Here is a 20,000-nt window from a genome sequence, read left to right as displayed (position 1 = left end):
AGGTTCAGTCCTAGAGAGCCGCAGTCCTGCAGATTTCAGCTCCAACCCTAATCAAACACACCTGAACAAGCTAATCAAGATCTTCAGGATTACTAAAGCTACAGGCAGGTGAGGGTTTTTTTTTCCAGGGTTGTGTTCACTCTTTACTTCAGCAGGAGCTTCGGTGGACACCTTTAGAGGATCTGATGTGCAAAAATTGGTGAGTTTTTAATATTTACAAGGAGTTTTTGTGTTAAATGAATAACTGACTGCTTTCACTCATAGTGCAATGTTATAAATCCAAATATACTGGTATAACTCATAATATACTCATGGGGAATTCGGACAGACATCAGATACTGTGGTGTTCAGTGACCGTAGCTTCATACAACAAATATGACCAATGGGGGAAGAAAAAGAGAAAACAAAACTGGTGATTTGTGTAAAGCTCACTGTTACAGTGTCTGTTATTAACATTTTACAGATAAATGTCTTTAAACAAGAGTAAACATAGTGAAGTATCAGTACTACTCGAGTGAAAGACCTAAGTAGAACTGAATTGAATTAAACTTTAAAATATAAAATTCAGATGCTGCTTGTCCACAATCAAGAGACAACAAAGAGATCAAAATGTCTGTAAAACACTAAACTTCACATGTTTATGAATCAGGTGAAGTTCAAGACCCTCTCCTTTTACACTGAATTACTCAGTTGTTGTTTTCTGTATCTTTATGAATCCTTATGGATCTGTAAAGTACACACTTTGTTTTAATAATAATTATATATGCAGATAAGTAGGATTGTGTGACTTAATGTGAAGTTGTGTTATTTCACTGTGTGGTAGAAAAGACAGACTCATTTCTCAGTTTAACCACAGACACACTGCTGAGTGCAGGTTAGGACGCGTTATACAGCCAACATGCAGAAGAGTCTGAGCACAAAGTCCCACAACAGTCATAGAAACGTATTTATTAAAGACAATCAACAATAAAGACAGACAGAGTTCTCGGTTTCTAACATCACAAAAGCTTTCTTTTCCACCATATTGTCCCTCTAAGGCTGAGTCATGGCCATGGAACATGATAGCAGTCTGATGAAAAACACATTATGAAACTCAGATATACACTATATTGCCAAAAGTATTCGCTCACCCATCCAAATAATCAGAATCAGGTGTTCCAATCACTTCCATGGCCACGGGTGTATAAAATCAAGCACCTAGGCATGCAGACTGTTTTTACAAACATTTGTGAAAGAATGGGTCGCTCTCAGGAGCTCAGTGAATTCCAGCGTGGAACTGTGATAGGATGCCACCTGTGCAACAAATCCAGTCGTGAAATTTCCTCTCTCCTAAATATTCCACTGTCAGCTGTATTATAAGAACGTGGAAGTGTTTGGGAACGACAGCAACTCAGCCACGAAGTGGTAGGCCACGTAAACTGACGGAGCGGGGTCAGCGGATGCTGAGGCGCATAGTGCAAAAAGGTCGCCAACTTTCTGCAGAGTCAATCGCTACAGACCTCCAAACTTCATGTGGCCTTCAGATTAGCTCAAGAACAGTGCGCAGAGAGCTTCATGGAATGGGTTTCCATGGCGGAGCAGCTGCATCCAAGCCATACATCACCAAGTGCAATGCAAAGCGTCGGATGCCGCCACTGGACTCTAGAGCAGTGGAGACGCGTTCTCTGGAGTGACGAATCGCGCTTCTCCATCTGGCAATCTGATGGACGAGTCTGGGTTTGGCGGTTGCCAGGAGAACGGTACTTGTCTGACTGCATTGTGCCAAGTGTAAAGTTTGGTGGAGGGGGGATTATGGTGTGGGGTTGTTTTTCAGGAGCTGGGCTTGGCCCCTTAGTTCCAATGAAAGGAACTCTGATTGCTTCAGCATACCAAGACATTTTGGACAATTCCATGCTCCCAACTTTGTGAGAACAGTTTGGAGCTGGCCCCTTCCTCTTCCAACATGACTGTGCACCAGTGCACAAAGCAAGGTCCATAAAGACATGGATGACAGAGTCTGGTGTGGATGAACTTGACTGGCCTGCACAGAGTCCTGACCTCAACCCGATAGAACACCTTTGGGATGAATTAAAGCGGAGACTGAGAGCCAGGCCTTCTCGTCCAACATCAGTGTGTGACCTCACAAATGCGCTTCTGGAAGAATGGTCAAAAATTCCCATAAACACACTCCTAAACCTTGTGGACAGCCTTCCCAGAAGAGTTGAAGCTGTTATAGCTGCAAAGGGTGGACCGACGTCATATTGAACCCTATGGATTAGGAATGGGATGTCACTTAAGTTCATACGCGAGTCAAGGCAGGTGAGCGAATACTTTTGGCAATATAGTGTATCTAGTAAGCGTCTCGGAGCTCATTCTGCACATTTCTATACCGAGGTTTCACCTGCCCTTCTCCAGAAGTACAACAGGATGTTTAAAGTCTTCTTGTTGACATTATTTTAAATAAGAAGACGTCACAGAGGTTCATATCTGTTAAGTAGGTCTCAGATCTCTCTTCTAGCAGCTAATGATATATTCTGGATTTGGCGTCAGTCACTGAATCCCACTGTGGCTCCACAGCCATGTTTCTGAATCATTTTCAGATAAAGGGTTGATTTGAACCGGTGTTTGTGTGATATGAGTCTGTGTGTATTGTACAGTGTCCAGTGTGTAGAACAGCAGTGTGGGGTCTGCTATGTGAGGATCTGCTGCAAATTCTAGATGCGTAGATGTGATGAAGAAGGGATCAATAATGTGTGAACACGTCAGGTAGTCGTGTACTACGAGCTGTTTGATGATACTTTGTTGGATTCAGGTCTTCACCATGGATCCTTCTGAAGTCAGGAATCATTTTTATCGACGTTAAAAGATCATTGTCTGTTCACCAGCCTGCGAGCTGATCCACTTCCTCCCTCTACGCTGATTCATCACTGATGAGGCCCACCACATGATCACGTGGTTTAAGCTGTAATATTCACCACAGTTGTGTCTACAACACACACAGCAGTGGACTGTAGTGGGACTGAAGTTGCCTCCCAGTCAGGATCCAGATGCTCAGGAGTCAGTAGTTAAATTTAGCAGCCTATCTGAACGTGCCTCAGACTGTTTTGCTTGAAACAGTCCTGAGGTTCTGAGATGTGATCTCTCTCATGTTCATACCTGATTCAGAGCTGGTTTGGCATGTTTTCATAGTCGTCTGTATGTTTGAAAAGAGATACGATCCAAGCAGCCGAGGTGGGGTGAGAGGTATAAACGAGGTATATTGTATTGCATTGTTTGCACTGTTGTGAAATCTACATGCCCATGTCATTTTATGTAATCGCTAATGTCAAGTCATCAGTGATAAAGATCAGGACTATGGACTTCAATCAGCAGACTGAACCAGGTAGAATGTTCACTACAACAGGAAGTATATGGTGAGGAACCCTGTGGGAGGTAGGTATGGCTGCCACCAACATTAGAACCCCAGACGGTCAGCTTTCCTGTAGCATGATCTGAGATTAGCCCAGCTAAATGAATGCTGCATGTCGACTGCAGACACTGAGCAGCATTACGGTAAAACTTCACACTGGGAAGTCTAACATGGACGCCTTGTTATGATGGGGAAAAAAACTTTCATATTATGGGATAATTTAGGGCTTATAATTGTTTACTCTGATATTTACACAACCCCCTGGCAATTCTGCTGGAATCAACAGTACAGACTCAGGAGCACTCGATTTCCTTTTCAACACCTCGCACTTTTGTACTTTTTGTTTATCCTTTATTTTATATCTACTGACTCGCTCCACATGATTTCTTCCTATTTTCTGTAACAGCCAAGTGTTTATAAACACCAGTCTTTACATCTCCAGTAGAAGTTGTTCATATCAGCTGCAGGATCCTGAATCCAGTTTGGTTGTTGTTGTTATTGTAAGTCTGAAAGTCACTGGAATTGTATGTTTCATGGAGACTAACGCATGGAGACAATTGATCATTTTTTCATTAAAGTTTACAAAATTCCTGGTATTTAGTAAACGATTTTGTTATTTAGCCACCATTCTAATCTTACGAACCAGCAGCTCTGTCCGACCAGCACTAGAGGTGTTAATGTAATCTATAGGGGAACATTAATAATTAATAATTCATAATTAGTCCTATTGTATGTTTTGGTGAAAACACTCATGAGAATTAAAGCAATATAATATTTTTGTTGTCTCATTATAAACAAACTGTGCATGTCTTTTGCCTTTACGACAAGCTGAAAGAGTTGAGGTGTTTTTAGTTATGCTCTCGCACATGCACAGTAGTGGCCAGGTAAAGGTGTGCCAGCAGCTGCCGGTGTTTTACTGGAAGCCTAGTTACAGAAACGCTGCGTCAAAGCTTTATTGCTCTAAATTGGAGTAATCGATGTTTAATTCGACAAACGACATTGTAGTTTCTTTTTAGCTGAGCGGTCAAGAAAACAGGGAGTTGTTCTGTATTAATATGAGGTAATAATCAGGTAGAGGTCCTGCATTAAAGCGCTTCAGGGGCAGTGTAGGGTCTAACACTGTCTGGACTGGAGTCGGGTTTTCCCGCAAAATAAAGTAAGTATTAATTTCATACTTTACACTTGAAGCTGTTAGTTTATATAGTAAATAAATATCGTTCCACGACTCACTTCAGTTCTCCGAGGTTTAAAGATAATTGGTTTATTCAAATGATCCAAAACGTTTGTTATATTAATTGTTTAGAGCTTAACGAAATAAAAGGAAAGAATCAGTAACGTCCATTATATAACACAAAGACACATAAGCGCAAGAAAAATATTATTTATGATGTTATATTGACGCCTTGTGGACGATTAGAGGCATAACATTTCGCGTTTCTTTGTATTGGCGTGTTATTTATTATTATTATTATTATTATTATTATTATTATTATTAACACAAACACAACCTACAGTGCTGTAACTCCTCTGTATCTACTGTAAAAGGACAGTTCAGTGTGAAATATGTTCATAAGCTTCATTTCTTCAGGAGAAAGTCATACATTTCATTTATTCATTTTCAATTTAACGTTTATGTTTAAAATTAAACAAAGATTCAGATATTTTAATTGTAGTTAATAGAACACCAAGACAGATTTCGTGGTTCATGTGTGTGAAACTCAGTAGGTCATCGTTTTCGGGTTATTGTGTTTTCAGATCTGTTTACCAAGAAACTTCACTGTTCTGAGAAATAAACATCTTTTTAACAAGTGATTTATTTATTTAGATTTTTTTTTGTTGTTTTTTTTATAAGAAGCAGACTTGCCACAGTCTCTAGGCAGATACACATTACACATTAAACAAAAAAATAAAAATAAATAGAAATGTAAATGAAAATAGACAAAACTATACTGTAAAAAACAACAACCTTTATTTATAATTTGGAGACAGAGAGAGAGAGAGACAAGGCGAAATCACTTTAACTCTTGACATAACTCTTCCAGGTTCACTTGTTTCCTCCTGGATTTATTGTAAACACTGAAGGTGAGTGGAACACTGGGGATTTGTGTGTCGGTGCACTAACACTCATCTTTCCTTTCTCGTCTTTTACCCAAACGGTGTGGAGGATTTCTGTGTTGTGACACAGCGGTGACATTTCTTTTGCCTTTTTCCCCCCCCCGAGTCTTGTCCGTTCAGTCAAACAAAACATCTTTACTCACACACTGTCACAAGGCACCAGAACACCAGAGGGAGCCATCGCCCGAATATTGACTGTATCTGCCTACTTCCGGTTTATTTGTGTATTTAAGCAGTGTGCTATCTCAGCTCCTATGCGAAGCATTGTTTCTGATTAGTTACTTGCCAAGCCTTGATTTAGTCTGTTTAGTTTGCCTAGTGTATGACCCTTAGCCTGTTCCATTTTTGACTACGAGTTTCGGATTGAGTTTCGGTTTTGTTCTCAGTGTTTTCTGGTTTTGACCCTTTTTGCCTCGTTTCCTTGACTATGATTTTGCCTGCTGTTCTTATAATAAAATCTGCAAATGGATTGTAACACCCTGGTGTCCGACGAGTCATTACAGGATGCTTCGCCTGAAATGAGTCCAGCAGATATGCAAGCGGCGTTATGGCGACAGCGAGTCCTCATCCGTGCATATCAGGCGGAGGTGGATTCACTGAAAGCCGCAAACCAACAACTCCAACAACAGCCACAGGACCAAGCAGCTGCTGCAGCACCAGCACTCACCCCACGCAGTGAATATCCTCGTTTTGCTCTGCCGGAGAAGTTCGAAGGATCCGCTGATCGCTGCCGGGGTTTTCTTCGTCAGTGTGATAACTACTTTGCGCAGCAACCGGAAACGTACGGCAACGAGAGAACCAGGTGCGCTTTCATATTATCACTGCAAACCGGCAAAGCGCTAGATTGGGCAGCAGAGGTTTGGGATTCAGACCCTCAAGTCAAATTGTCTGCTGATTATTTCGCTAACCTGATCAAAGAGGTGTTGGAATACCCGGCCAGAGGCAAGGACGTTTCTGTACAACTGCTTGAGTTGCGCCAGGGGGTGGACACAGCTGCGGATTTCACCATAAAATTCTGCACGTTGGCAGCTCAATCCGGATGGAATGCGATAGCTCTCATGGCGGTGTTTCGCGAGGGGCTCAACCCAGAATTAAAAGCTGAAATGGCATGCCGCGATACCAACGTGACGCTGTCGCAATATATTTCCACCGCCATCCGGCTAGATAACCTGCGCCGCCAACACAGACCTCCAGCCTCCACCTCGCATTCCATGCCCCGTCGTATGATGGAAGTTCATCATTACAAAGAGGATCTTTCAGAACCCATGCAGCTGGGAAGGGCTCGTGTTACAAAGGAAGAGCGTGAACAACGCATTAAGCTCAACCTCTGCTTCTACTGCGGGAAACCAGGCCACAGAGTGTTCCTATGTCCCGAGAAACCATCCATGTCACAGGTAGAGACTATTAAACGATTGTCCAAAGTTTCTGGCTTTCCTGCTCCATGCTAATTCTCACTTCTTTGTCACAGCATTAATTGACTCTGGCTCGGCGGTCAACCTCATTGACTGTAACCTGGTGCAAGAGCTCCACCTTCCCACTGTCCCATGCACACCTCCTCTAAGAGTGACCGCCATTAATGATCAGCCCATCAGGGGGGGCCTCATTTCTCATCAAACACCACCTATTGACTTCCAAATCGGATTATTCCATCGTGAACGACTGTCGTTCTTTGTCATCTCTTCCCCATCCAACCCCATAGTGCTGGGCCTCCCCTGGCTGCAGCTTCATGACCCGGACATTTCCTGGAAGGACGGTGACATCCTAAGGTGGGCCCCTTTCTGTATAAAGAACTGTTTTCAAGACCACACTCCTCATCCATGCCTTTCTATGTCCATAGAAAGCCCAGGATCATCCAGTCTGATTTCACTCCCTCAGGAATACTATGACCTACGGGAGGTTTTCAGTAAAGAGAAAGCAACAAGGCTGCCACCGCACAGACCATGGGATTGTGCCATAGAACTCCTTCCCAATACCGTGCCACCTAAGAATCGAGTTTACCCTCTCTCTATCCCGGAAAAAAAGGCCATGGAGGAATACATTGAAGAGGCCCTCGCTGCAGGATATATCCGGCCCTCTACATCTCCGGCTGCGACGGGTTTCTTCTTTGTGGAAAAAAAGGATGGAGGGCGCCGGCCATGCATAGACTATCGTGGCTTGAACTCTATCACGGTGCCATACCCCTATCCTCTCCCATTAGTCCCAGCCGCTCTCGAACAACTACAAGGAGCTAAGGTGTTCTCTAAACTTGATCTGCGCAGTGCCTATAACCTGATCAGGATAAAGGAGGGAGATGAGTGGAAGACTGCATTTCACACCACGCATGGACACTGAATATTTAGTCATGCCCTATGGACTCACCAATGCCCCCGCAGTATTTCAGTCTATGATAAATGAAGTGTTCAGAGATATGCTCCACAGTCATGTTATTGCTTATATCGACGACATACTGATTTATTCGGCTGATTTTGAACAACGTTTCCCATGTTCGAGCTGTGCTCCACCGCCTTGCAGCCCACAACCTCTTCGTGAAGTTGGAGAAGTGCGAGTTCCACTGCCCCTCCATTACATTTCTGGGGTACGTGATCTTACAGAAAGGAGTGGAAATGGACCAGTCCAAAGTATCAGCTATCACGTCCTGGCCTGAGCCCACTAATATTAAGGGTCTACAACGATTCCTGGGATTTGCAAACTTTTATCGCCGCTTCATTCGGAACTATAGTGCCATAGCCAGCCCATTGACCTCGTTATTAAAAGTTAGACCACAAAAACTAAGATGGACAGACCAAGCCAGAACAGCCTTCCATAAACTCAAGCAAAGCTTCTCTTCTGCCCCCATACTCTGTCACCCACGACCGGATTTACCATTCACAGTGGAGGTGGACGCCTCGAACAGCGGTGTAGGTGCGGTGCTCTCTTAACGCCAGCCAGAGTCTGGTAAGCTACACCCATGTGCCTTCTTTTCTCGTAAGCTAACACTGGCAGAATTGAACTATGATGTGGGTAACAAGGAACTTCTCGCTATGAAGGCCGCGCTGGAGGAGTGGAGACATTGGTTGGAGGGGGCCAATCACCCGTTTTTGATTCTAACTGATCACCGTAACCTTGCATATCTCCATGAAGCTAAACGCCTTAACCCACGCCAAGCCAGGTGGGCCTTGTTCTTCTCACGTTTCAAGTTCTCCATCACCTATCGTCCCGGATCCAAGAACGGGAAAGCTGATGCTCTCCAGAATTCATGAGGTCATCGAGCCATCTTCACACCCAGACACCATCCTTCCACCCTCTGTCCTGGTAGCCCCCATACATTGGGATATCATGGGTGAGATTGAACAAGCCTACGCCTCAGAAGCACCACCCCCAAATTGTCCACCCTCCAAGTGGTACATGCCCACTGCGCTTCGTCTGAGAGTGATTAGGTGGACCCACGAAAGCCCCAGTACAGGCCACCCAGGCATACATCGAACTACCCAGTTACTGCGCCAGACTTTCTGGTGGCCCTCTCTAAGCCAAGATGTGGAGAAGTTTGTCCGTTCGTGCTCAGTCTGTGCCCAATCTCAGACAGGCCGCCACCTGCCTGAAGGCTTGTTAGAACCACTACCCATCCCACACCGTCCCTGGTCACACATTTCCATAGACTTTCTCACAGACCTTCCCGAATCTCAGGGCTTCACGACAATTATGGTCGTTATTGACTAAGGCCTGTAAATTAGTCCCCATGAAAGGCTTACCCACATCCATGGAAACCGCCCAAGCCATCTTTCAAAATGTGTTCCAGAATTTTGGCCTCCCTGAGGACATTGTGTCGGATCGGGGCACACAGTTTACCTCCAGAGTGTGGTTGGGGTTTTGTAAACAGTTGGGGATTAAAGTCAGTCTTAGCTCGGGGTATCATCCCCAATCCAATGGCCAAACTGAGCGTCTTAAGCAAGAGCTGGGGAGGTTCCTGAGGGTGTATTGCAGCAGGGAACAGCACCGATGGAGTGAGTTTCTCCCGTGGGCCGAATACGCACAGAACTCCTTAATCCACTACTCAACAGGTTTGACTCTGTTCCAATGTGTACTTGGCTATCAGCCACCGTTGTTCCCGTGGTCCGGAGAACCCTCCGACGTCCCCGCGGTGGATGAGTGGTCTAGGAGAAGCCAAGAGGTCTGGGAAGGAGCCCATGTCCGCCTTCAAAGAGCGATACGTAGACAGGAAATTCAGGCCAATCACCGGCGGCGCCCTCACCCAGCCTATCAGGTGGGTCAAAAGGTATGGCTTTCCACACGCAACCTGAAACTTAAGCTGCCCTGCCGTAAACTCAGCCCCAAATTCATTGGCCCTTTCAAAATTGTCCGTCAGATTAATCCTGTCTCGTACCGCCTGGAGCTGCTCGCATCTTATCGCATATCACCCACTTTTCATGTTTCTCTGCTCAAGCCCTATCACGAGTCCCAAACAGCTGGCCTCACTGCTTCCCAAACAGCTGTCTTCTGTCGCAAGGCACTCAGAGCCAGAACACCAGAGGGAGCCATCGCCCGAATATTGACTGTATCTGCCTACTTCCGGTTTATTTGTGTATTTAAGCAGTGTGCTATCTCAGCTCCTATGCGAAGCATTGTTTCTGATTAGTTACTTGCCAAGCCTTGATTTAGTCTCTGTTTAGTTTGCCTAGTGTATGACCCTTAGCCTGTTCCATTTTTGACTACAAGTTTCGGATTGAGTTTCGGTTTTGTTCTCAGTGTTTTCTGGTTTTGACCCTTTTTGCCTCGTTTCCCTGACTATGACTTTGCCTGCTGTTCTTATAATAAAATCTGCAAATGCATTCTAACACCCTGGCGTCTGACGACTCATTACTCACACACTCTCTGGAAAAAGGGAATTAAACTCCTGCAGCGGTGCAGAATCTTACACCTGTAAATGTGGATATTATGACTTTTAAAGTTATTTAAGGTAAATGGACTGTGATCTTATTTTCTAGTAAAGCTAGGTACCTTTCTGGGCAGGACCATCACCAGCCTGCTTCATATTAATTATGATTTATTTAAGTTTATTTATTTGTTATTTTTCCAGCAATGTAAACTACAAAAACTACAAAACTTTATAGGCAGTTTATAAAGCTCGTAAATATCTTAACGGTGATAACCAGCACAACTTGCACTTTTATTATTGTTTATCGTATGATTAGAATAAATAATGTTTGTGAACATAAAACCGGCTCACGTACTTGTCAATCATCAAGCCATACTTTAACTAGATGAAGAAACGAAGGCTGAGTCGCTCTGTAGATCAGACCTATTCAACTGTTTACACTTGTGCTGAAATTAAACCACATTCTGAACACACAGACGTCTCAGTGAAGCAGCGAGAGAGTGAAGAGCTGCAGATTGTTTCTCCTACTAATGACCTCGGAGGAGGATCGTGTAGCAAAAAAGTAGTAAGTTGTTTCCTAATTGGAAAACAGTAGCATGTGTGTTGCCAAGTGCACTGTTTATCCTCAAACCTGGACAACCTTTAATGTGTAAACAGTTTTTTATTCAGTCATTCTTATATAGATATTTTTTATTGATGACAATGTATAATAGAAGAATATATCTGGATCTTGTTCAAAGAAAAAAAAAGGGGGAAATTTATTTAGTATGTCTTTTCCTGTGGGATGATTTTCTAATTTGCAGTCGCTTTTAGTTTCTTTATTTATTTTGCAGTTGCTTACTCACAGCACGTTTCCTCACATCTAACAAATTCTAACAATATAAGGTTACTTAATGCCGCAGAGTCTTCAGGTCATGGGGAGGTGGTAGCTCAGCGGTTAAGGTGTTGGACTAATGATGGGAAGGTTGTGAGTTTGAATCCTGGGAACTGCTGAACACCTGAGCAAGACCTTTAACCCTTAATTGCTCAGTTGTATAAAATGAGATGAAATTGGAAGTCGCTGTGGATAAGGGCTTCTGCCAAATGCTGTAAATGTAAATTTGTGGTTAAACATTTGTTCCACTTCTTTTGATTCGCTGCAGCCCTAAAAATCTGATGGTTAATGTTAGATCTGTTGTAAACACATTTTGCTTTCAAATCATTTTTCTGTCTAAGTTTTGCGCTGCACTTCTACGCATGCTTCTAGCCCTCAGCCTTCGAATGCAGTTGCTAGATAATCTTTAATGAGTGGATTCCTCAGGTGGCACTGGCAACCCTTTGCTTTAGTTCTGTCTTCTCTGGAGGGTAGAGGATGACAACACCACCTTCAGTAGGACAGTTTCAGGCTCTCCTGCTGTCCCTTAATCTTCAGGCATTAACAGAAGTTCATGTGTTTTATTTCTCTCTTCTCCAAAAGGTAAAAGATGGCAGCAAAACCTTCATTAGGATCTTGTCCACGTCTCCTGCTGCCTCTCTTCCTGCTTTTTTGTTTAGGGTTGGTGTTCTACTCTTACTTCAAGCCCCCTTTAAGCATTTCATCATGTTCTGAGGTTGCAGAATCCACGTATGAAGTCTGCATTGATAAATGCTTCAGTGTCTTCAACAAGATCTTTAACAGAAATGTAACCTCCATCAGCATTTTAACTACACGCAACAACAAATACCGACCACCAAACAAATCCTTGACCGTGACACCATCATACTAGCCTGGACATGGCCTTTTGGTTTTAGATTTGACGAAAAGGCCTGTGGTCCATATTTTGATATTGAAGGTTGTCGAGTTACAGATAATAGACTCCTATATGGCAAAGCCCATGGTGTTATGTTCCATCACAGAGATCTTGGTGATGATTTACCAAACCTGCTGAGCATGCCACGACCTCCACATCAGAAATGGGTGTGGATGAACATGGAGTCTCCTGAGAATTCAGAAAGATGGACTGATATTGATGGTTTATTCAATTTGACCGCCAGTTATCGAAGAGATTCAGATGTCTGGGTACCTTATGGGAGAATTCTACCAACATCTGTGAAGAACGAAACCTTTAAGATACCACCAAAGGATAAATTAGTGTGCTGGATCGTCAGTAACTGGAACCCTCACTATAGGAGAGTTGAATATTTTAATGAACTGAGCAAACACATCAAAATAGAAGGTTATGGTAGACACTTCAACAGGTACATTAATAATGAGGATTACGTGCCTACCTTGTCCAGCTGTAAGTTCTACTTATCATTCGAGAGTTCCATCCACGAAGACTACTTCACAGAAAAGCTGTTTAACCCTCTGATATCTGGCACAGTTCCTGTGGTTCTCGGTCCACCCAGGGAGAACTACGAGGAATTCATTCCGGCAGATTCATTCATTCATGTGGATGACTTCAAATCCCCTCAGGAACTGGCAGAACATCTCAAATTTCTGGACCAGAACCAGGAGGTTTATGAACGCTACTTCACCTGGAGACAAGCCTTTACTGCTAAAGGTTCATATTTTGGTCTAGAACACGCTTGTTATATGTGATTATATAAAAAAACACAAGGACTACAGGGTGTTTAAAAGTCTCAGTAAATGGTACTGGGGTTAGTTCATTTCATTTTACAAGATTATGTAGATTCTTAGAAAGGTGTATTTGTCCTGTCACTGAGTGTATTATTGTGGATGTCCTGTTGGATAGAAAACAGAAAAACATTCCATTTATATTTCACTCTTTTAACAATTGACGGTGAAACTAAAATAAGAATATTTGAAAATTCGGGGAGAAAATGTACATTATAAGATTTGTCTCAAAACTAGAGAAAGAAATGTCCATGTCATGCTTTGTGTGAGTGGGGACTGAGCTGAGCTCTGAATATACTGGTGTTTAAGGGTTTTGCTAAATAAGAATAAATAAAAAGTTATTTTGGGGTCAAAGGCAAGGATTTGGGTTGCTGGTTTAAGGTTGTGGGTTCAAGCCCCAGCACTGCTGATCTGATGCTGTACTGTAATGTGTTTATGACAAATAAAACCTTCTTTCTTCTTCCATACTGCATCTATTGGTGATCATTTTTCTAAGGTGGGTGATATGGCCTTCAAAACATATCCTAACTGCTGGAGAACTTTAACCAGATCCTACAGCTGTGAGTTCATCCCAGTGAGGAAGTTCTGTTCCTCCAAGAGATGATGCCATTTATCTCTACATAGTCCTCACTATTCTGGGAGCTGCTGAAGGTGGCTTTAGTATTGCATTTGCTAAAACTAGACTGCAAGATTTGAAAGCCCTGTACATTGTAGATGGAATTTCATCACATCCACAATGTCCACGTCTTCAGCCCTTACAGCAGCTGTGGCCGAGCAGGGATGGTAGAAGATTGGGAAAAGCTTAAATGCAGGACCAGTGTTGTCTAAAGTCACACAGCAGAAAAGAGATGTATTATTAACCTTGTTTAAAACTTCACTGAACCAGAACTCAAGCTTCCTCCACCCTCACAGAAATCTCTGTAGTGTCTAGACATTCAGCAGGTACCACCTTCTACATGCTACACTACTGCTTGGCTTACTGAAACAATCCTGCTCGACACACATGGCATGACATAATACACACCAAAGAACTCTCCATGTGAAACAGGATGATCTGTCTTTTACTGCTCTTCCTTTGTTACTGTCTATTATTTCTTTAATTATTCACCATTTGAATACCATTTACTACCATTTGCAGGTATTTGTGGTATAGGGTTACATGTCTGAGTAATTTGCCTTCCTTTGTCTCATTCCTCTGGGACATGTCTGAAGTATGAGAAAGATGCTTTTAATAACAATAGTTATTTTTAACTTAGAGTTCATTCTCATGTGTGTCGTCAGTGTTGAGAATGTGTGAAGCAGTTGAACTGGAGTGAATTGTACCAGAAGGTCTTCTTCAGGAACAGAGATTAAGCTCTGGACTGGGACTGGTCACTGCCGGAGACTGATTAGTGGAAGTTCAGGAGAGGAAAATAAAGCTGAATCTCAGAACAATTAATCGAGTAACCATGAGCGCACAGAAACCGGGTTATTTAACCACAACACAAACAAACTAGTGGCCGTATTTTTTTTATTTATTCATTCATTCATTCATTCATTCATTTATATTTTATTTATTTAATTTATCTATCTATCTGGCCTCCTGGTGGTCCAGTGGCAGGATCTCGTGCTGTCATTGCCGTGGCCTGGGTTAGATTCCCAGGCAAGGGGCTAACACAGCCACTGAATTGTTAACTCAGTGCCGGACCCAAACCTGGATAAAATGGGATGGTATTGTGGCATCGCCTGGTACAGTGTCACAAACATCACATGCGATCAGCTGTAAATGAGATGCACTCATTCGTTAAGGTTGAACAGCAGCTGCTATATTTTACACAAAGAGATGGAAGAAGATAACAGATTTTACTGATGGAATCCACAAAGCTTCTGGTGCTTCTGCTGTGTCAGTTCCTCACTTGTGAAGTTCAGGACATCACCATGGGGCAGGAGCTCATAAAATAGCTCCAAGAAGAAATTTGTGATCAGAATTCATACGACAAAAGCCATTATCCTTCAAAATAATCTGAATCAACACCTTGAGATGACAAGCTTTAAACCTTTCCAGCAGAATGGCTTGATTTTCACAGATGTTGACAACACAGACACTTAAATTCCATCAGGTCTGAGATGAACATAGTAGCCTCCTGGTAGCTACCCTTTCATCCAGAAGAAACATCAGACTGGTGTCACTGCTCACACCGTTATCAAATTTTATTGGTGTCCATTAGCAAAGCAGAAAATGTGCATCAGGTAAACGTCCTGCACTTTATTACACTTCAGTCCAGAGGCACCTCCCATCACAGTGCTAGTGTGGTCAGTGTAATGGAACATTACATAGCAGTGACGTGATATGTCCGTGGTCTCACCTTACAGCTCACCTGTAATGTGGTCCTGAATTACATAAATCACACAGTCCAGAAACTGGTTCTGGATGGTTTGGAGCTAGGCTTCAAACCAGTGGTGTGTTCAAGGGAAGCAACAAGATCCATATGACCTCTGAAGGTCCACATGACCTCTGAAAACACCAGGATTTTTAGAGTTTTCCATCTCATTAAGAGCTTAAACACCCGGATACGGTTTATTAATTTAAGAGAATGTGCGTCTTTATCCACTTCCTTATTGTGGTTTCATTAATATGGAGGGGGGGGGAGGGAGAGACAAAGAGAGAGACAACAAGAGAGAGAGACAGGCAGTGAGAGAGAGACAACGAGAAAGAGAGAAGGAGAGGGAGGAAGGGGGGGGGAGACAACGAGAGAGAGAGAGAGATGGGTTCAGGTGTAGGTGTTAAAGTATCTTCCCTTAAAGAAATTCTTTTGCATAAAAACTGAACGTTTCTTTGACAATAGAAACCCCACAACCCCCCGCTTCACTTCCTGACTTCCTGCATCTTCTTCTCTTATGCAAAAACACACTAAGAACCAAACCAGTCAAACTGGAAACGCAGCCAGAGGGAAGCTGTAGGGAGAAGAAACGCACTGATATACACACAATATTCACAGCTACACCGACTCCAGGGACAGATGATCTAAAGCTACACACATGAAATAAAAAATCTCAAAGCATTACTGATCCCCTGAACCTAAAGACTCTCGAGATCTTCATGCTCAGATCAATACAGCAGTAACAAATAAAAACCACAAGTGCTAAGTCTCTGAGATGTTAATAGGTTTTACTAATTTAAATATTAAATTCATTTCTTCTCTGTTTAAAAAGCAGAGAAAAGAAAAGAAAAGACGAGAAAGGAAGTCCTAATTTATTCATTTTTAGTGAAATGTGTACTTAAGTCTTAAAGAAGCATTCATGTCACACATGGACACTAATATCACCCCTCAGTCTACTTTATGTTTAATTATAGAGCATACGCTTCAGCTCATTTCACTGATTTAAAAACAAGAAATCAAAAACTGAGCAGCATCGAATCCAAACTACAGTGAAATCAAACAAGAGTGTAAAATAAATAAAAAGTATAAGACTTAAAGACATAAAACTTTAAAAGAAAAAGCACAGACAGAGCAACAGTCTATAACACTGAACTAAAGGACCTTCACCTGGTTCAGAGCTCATGAAAAAGAACGAGATGTTCCATAATATCAGAGCTGGGACAGAAAAGATAAACAAAAATAAACAACATCAGGAGTTTTTACTGATCATGTGTGTAAAAGTGTTTAATATATTGTGTTCATTAAAAAGAAAAAAAACTTTTAAAGTAAAAGGTAGAGAAAATTCCACCATGAAAAAGAGTTGAGAGAAAGCGTGTGTGTCCTGAACAGCAGCTCAGAAAGGTGTTTATTAATCCATCTATTATCAAGAGAGATTATATTCTCCATAAATCTGACAATTAATTTATTCATCAGATCACTAAATGACCATCGGTCACTGAACTGCCAGTGCAACACAACTAACCTGTTTTATTTTTTCTACAGAGCTAAGAAATCAGAAAAATGAGGATGTGATGAAAAGAAAGCACATCATCACACACAGGGTCACTACAATCTCCAAAATTTATAATAAAGACTAAATCCTGAGATAAACGTGTTTGTAGATGATCAACACGTACAAGCTGGAGACAAAACAAAATCCAGAGTGAAGCATGATGATGCAGAATTTCTTTTAAAAGAGAATAAACTATATTATTATATCGCTAATAAAACATCTTGTGCTTTAGAGATTTTTAAGCATTAGCTGATTTTCATCACTACAAACACTGCACAGGGGTGTAAATGTCGCTGTCTGGATGTACTTTCAAATTTAAAACAATCTTTGCATATGTACTTTTAATTGCAAATTGACCCCAAAGCATGTAAACCCTATTCCCATCAGTGGACACTTGCTGAAGTACAGTCAGGAGAGTGAATACATCACTTATTACTACCTTGTACAAAGCCACAGACAGCGGTTGCGTAAGAAGGTTAACACCATTTCTAAACCTTGCAGATGGGAAAGTGCAGAAGAGGAGTGTGTTCAGTCTGTCTGTCGGCCGCAGAGTCAGCGAGGAGATAAACTCCAGTGTTAAAGGTATGTTTAAAACTTCTCTTTCAGTTCCTTTCATTCTTCTTCTAAATACAGGACACCTCTTTATGTGTCTTTAAAATCAGGAGCTTTTATAGATTATTCTAATGAACACAAGGAAGTAGAATCACTCTGAGACACGGATGTGACCGTGGACAGAGGAATAAAAGTGGACGGTGTGAGTAATTAAAAGACAATGATTTATAACACGGATATTAAGAAAAGCAAAGGTGTACCTTGTGAGAAAAAAAGTGTCATGTTATTCTGGTAAACTGCTAAAAGGTTAAAACTGATAAGCTATAAACATTCACATTACTAATTAATTATATAAAGCAAATATTTTACTTAACTTACAGGGAGGACTGTACGATCTGACCGGAACAATGTTTCCTAGAAATTTTACTGGATATTATACAAACAGTTCACTGCCAAAGATTGCTAATTATCAACATGCAGAGCTATCGTGTGTATTTCTGTACAGACTAGAGGAACAAACCCTCGTAATATAACCTGTCAGGGTGAAGGTCTGTGAACCAGCTAGCTAAACACTCAGGCACTGTGATGTATATATTTACAGCTCAGTAGGTTTGACATTAGATTATTAAAATACTGAAACTGGATTTTTGTTCTTTATTATTATTTTCGAAGCTCAAATAACAGTTAAGTCATTTGGAGAAACCCTTATCCGTGAGGAACTTCTTTATCAATAAATACATCCTCATCCTGTTCAGAGCGTCAAGGACGATCAGATCCCTGGAGGACAGTATAGGATGAAAAACAAAATATATTTAACAAAACTAAAAATAATAATAATAACAGTAACAAAGTATGAATTCATGTACTTCCTGTTTTTAGACGGAAGACAGATAGTGACTCAGGGCTGTGACTTTTTCTGGAAAATCAAAAATGTCATGTCATACAGTTTGTGTTCGAATGTTCAAATACACCGCCCCGCTAAAAAAAGGCAACTGCAACACAAACATTCTTATCAGTATTTAATTAACACCTCGTATAATGTCAGAGAATAATATACAGCCATACGAGGCTGTGTACTTGGTCCAGCTTTCTGCTACCTTGTTGTGGTGGTCAGTCAATCAGCAGTGTCAGGCCGTGTATTCCACACCTAGGCCTTCACTGGTGTCCTTCCTGAATTAATCCACCTCTATACCATCATGACGCCACGGCAATGAACGGTCCATTTTATTACGGTTACTTTTCTCAAAAAAGACATTCTTGATGCCGTATGCAGCAAACTGTAATCTCCGGAGGACGCAGCATCTGAAATGAGACACAGTGAATATAGAAACACTGTATAACAGTGCGCTGTGTCACAGGCTCTTATAGAGAACATGAATAACATTATATTACATGTAGCAAAAAAACACATGAACACAATTCAGTCTCACAAGTTTCCTTTCACTGCAGCAAAAACAAACAAACAAACAAAAACCCACAGGGGATCTGGAATGAAGGCAAACTGTTTGTTTTGTGCAAAAGAAAACCCAAAAGCATAAATGGTTCTTGAAAAATCTTACCAACTATTTTGAAGAATCGAAAGGATTTTCTTGAAAAGTCCGCCTTGAAAATGTATTTGTAAGGATGTCCGCGTCCAAATCGATTTCTTATATTTTATTTAGTTTGTGCGGGTCGCTGCCTCTGACTACTCCAATTATCCAATCAAAGGACAGGAAATTGCTGACGTAATCGTAGGCCCCAGTGAACTCGAAATCTGATTGGTTAATGGATCAGTTTCACTGCCACTTATTTTAAGCTCCGGACGCCTGCACTACTGATTCTGAAGGCCTTAAGGCCGGGCAAACCATGATGTCATCCACTGTCTGAAATATGATTGGATAAATACTCTTATCATAAATATACACTACTGGAAGCAGCGCAACCGAGAGAAAAGCTATGAAATGTAGAGAATAGACTATTGGGAATAATTTAATACACATTCATGGACAAATATATTAAATATATTAACATGCAGGTCAGTGATTCAGATCACTGCTGTTTAGGGCAGCAGAGAAGGACTTACTGACCCTGACGGTCCGCCACTGTCTATCAGTGAGCCTGAAGATTTGTCATGGAGGTCTAAGACAACTGTTTTGTTTTTTTTAACAAAGTGGACAAACAGCCTTATTTTTAACTGGACTGTTGCCATCGACCCACATGCTACTTTTTAGATGATTTGGGGTCGTAATTGTCTGCTCAATGCAGTTCTTCTGCTAGCTGATAGCATACATTTTTGTATCATTATATTAATTTGCTGATGGTCAAGAGGGTCTTTAAAACTTTTAGGATGCCCCCTGCTGGATCAGATGGCACACAACAAAGCAGTCTAATGCACTTAGGCTGAATGTTAATATTTGTCTGGGTGAATTATAAAATATGAATTTTTTCACCTCATGTTCGAATATCGGTTAAAAAGTAGCAGCCCTACTAATTCGGCTGTTTGGACATGTAGGAAAAGTTTATTCCACCACAATGTGCAGTCACAAAGCATGATACACATAACATTGAAAAGATTATATAAATAAGATTTAACTGGATTGTGATGC

At 41.7% G+C, this 20,000-nt stretch overlaps 1 protein-coding gene and 1 pseudogene across 2 annotated transcripts in view; both read left to right on the top strand.

Annotated features, from left to right (window-relative positions):
* The first annotated feature begins 180 nt into the window (after positions 1 to 180).
* The window catches only part of LOC131364894 (4-galactosyl-N-acetylglucosaminide 3-alpha-L-fucosyltransferase 9-like), a 21,462-nt gene continuing 1,642 nt past the window's right edge, over positions 181 to 20,000 (top strand). Inside the window, exons 1-2 of one of the 2 annotated variants that reach the window (XM_058408346.1) lie at positions 181 to 199; positions 17,365 to 17,445. The gene's annotated coding sequence lies outside the window, so the exon portion shown is untranslated. Of the gene's footprint in view, positions 200 to 4,267; positions 4,545 to 17,364; positions 17,446 to 20,000 lie in introns of those variants that run through there. The other variant, XM_058408344.1, reaches the window with a different exon arrangement.
* LOC131364895 (4-galactosyl-N-acetylglucosaminide 3-alpha-L-fucosyltransferase 9-like) lies at positions 11,819 to 13,418 on the top strand (annotated as a pseudogene).

This window comes from Hemibagrus wyckioides, linkage group LG14, assembly GCF_019097595.1.
Source record: "Hemibagrus wyckioides isolate EC202008001 linkage group LG14, SWU_Hwy_1.0, whole genome shotgun sequence".
In the NCBI taxonomy this organism is placed as follows: Eukaryota; Metazoa; Chordata; class Actinopteri; order Siluriformes; family Bagridae; genus Hemibagrus; species Hemibagrus wyckioides.
The sequence above is the reverse complement of the archived record's forward strand: the minus strand, read 5'-3'. Positions and strand labels throughout refer to the sequence as shown.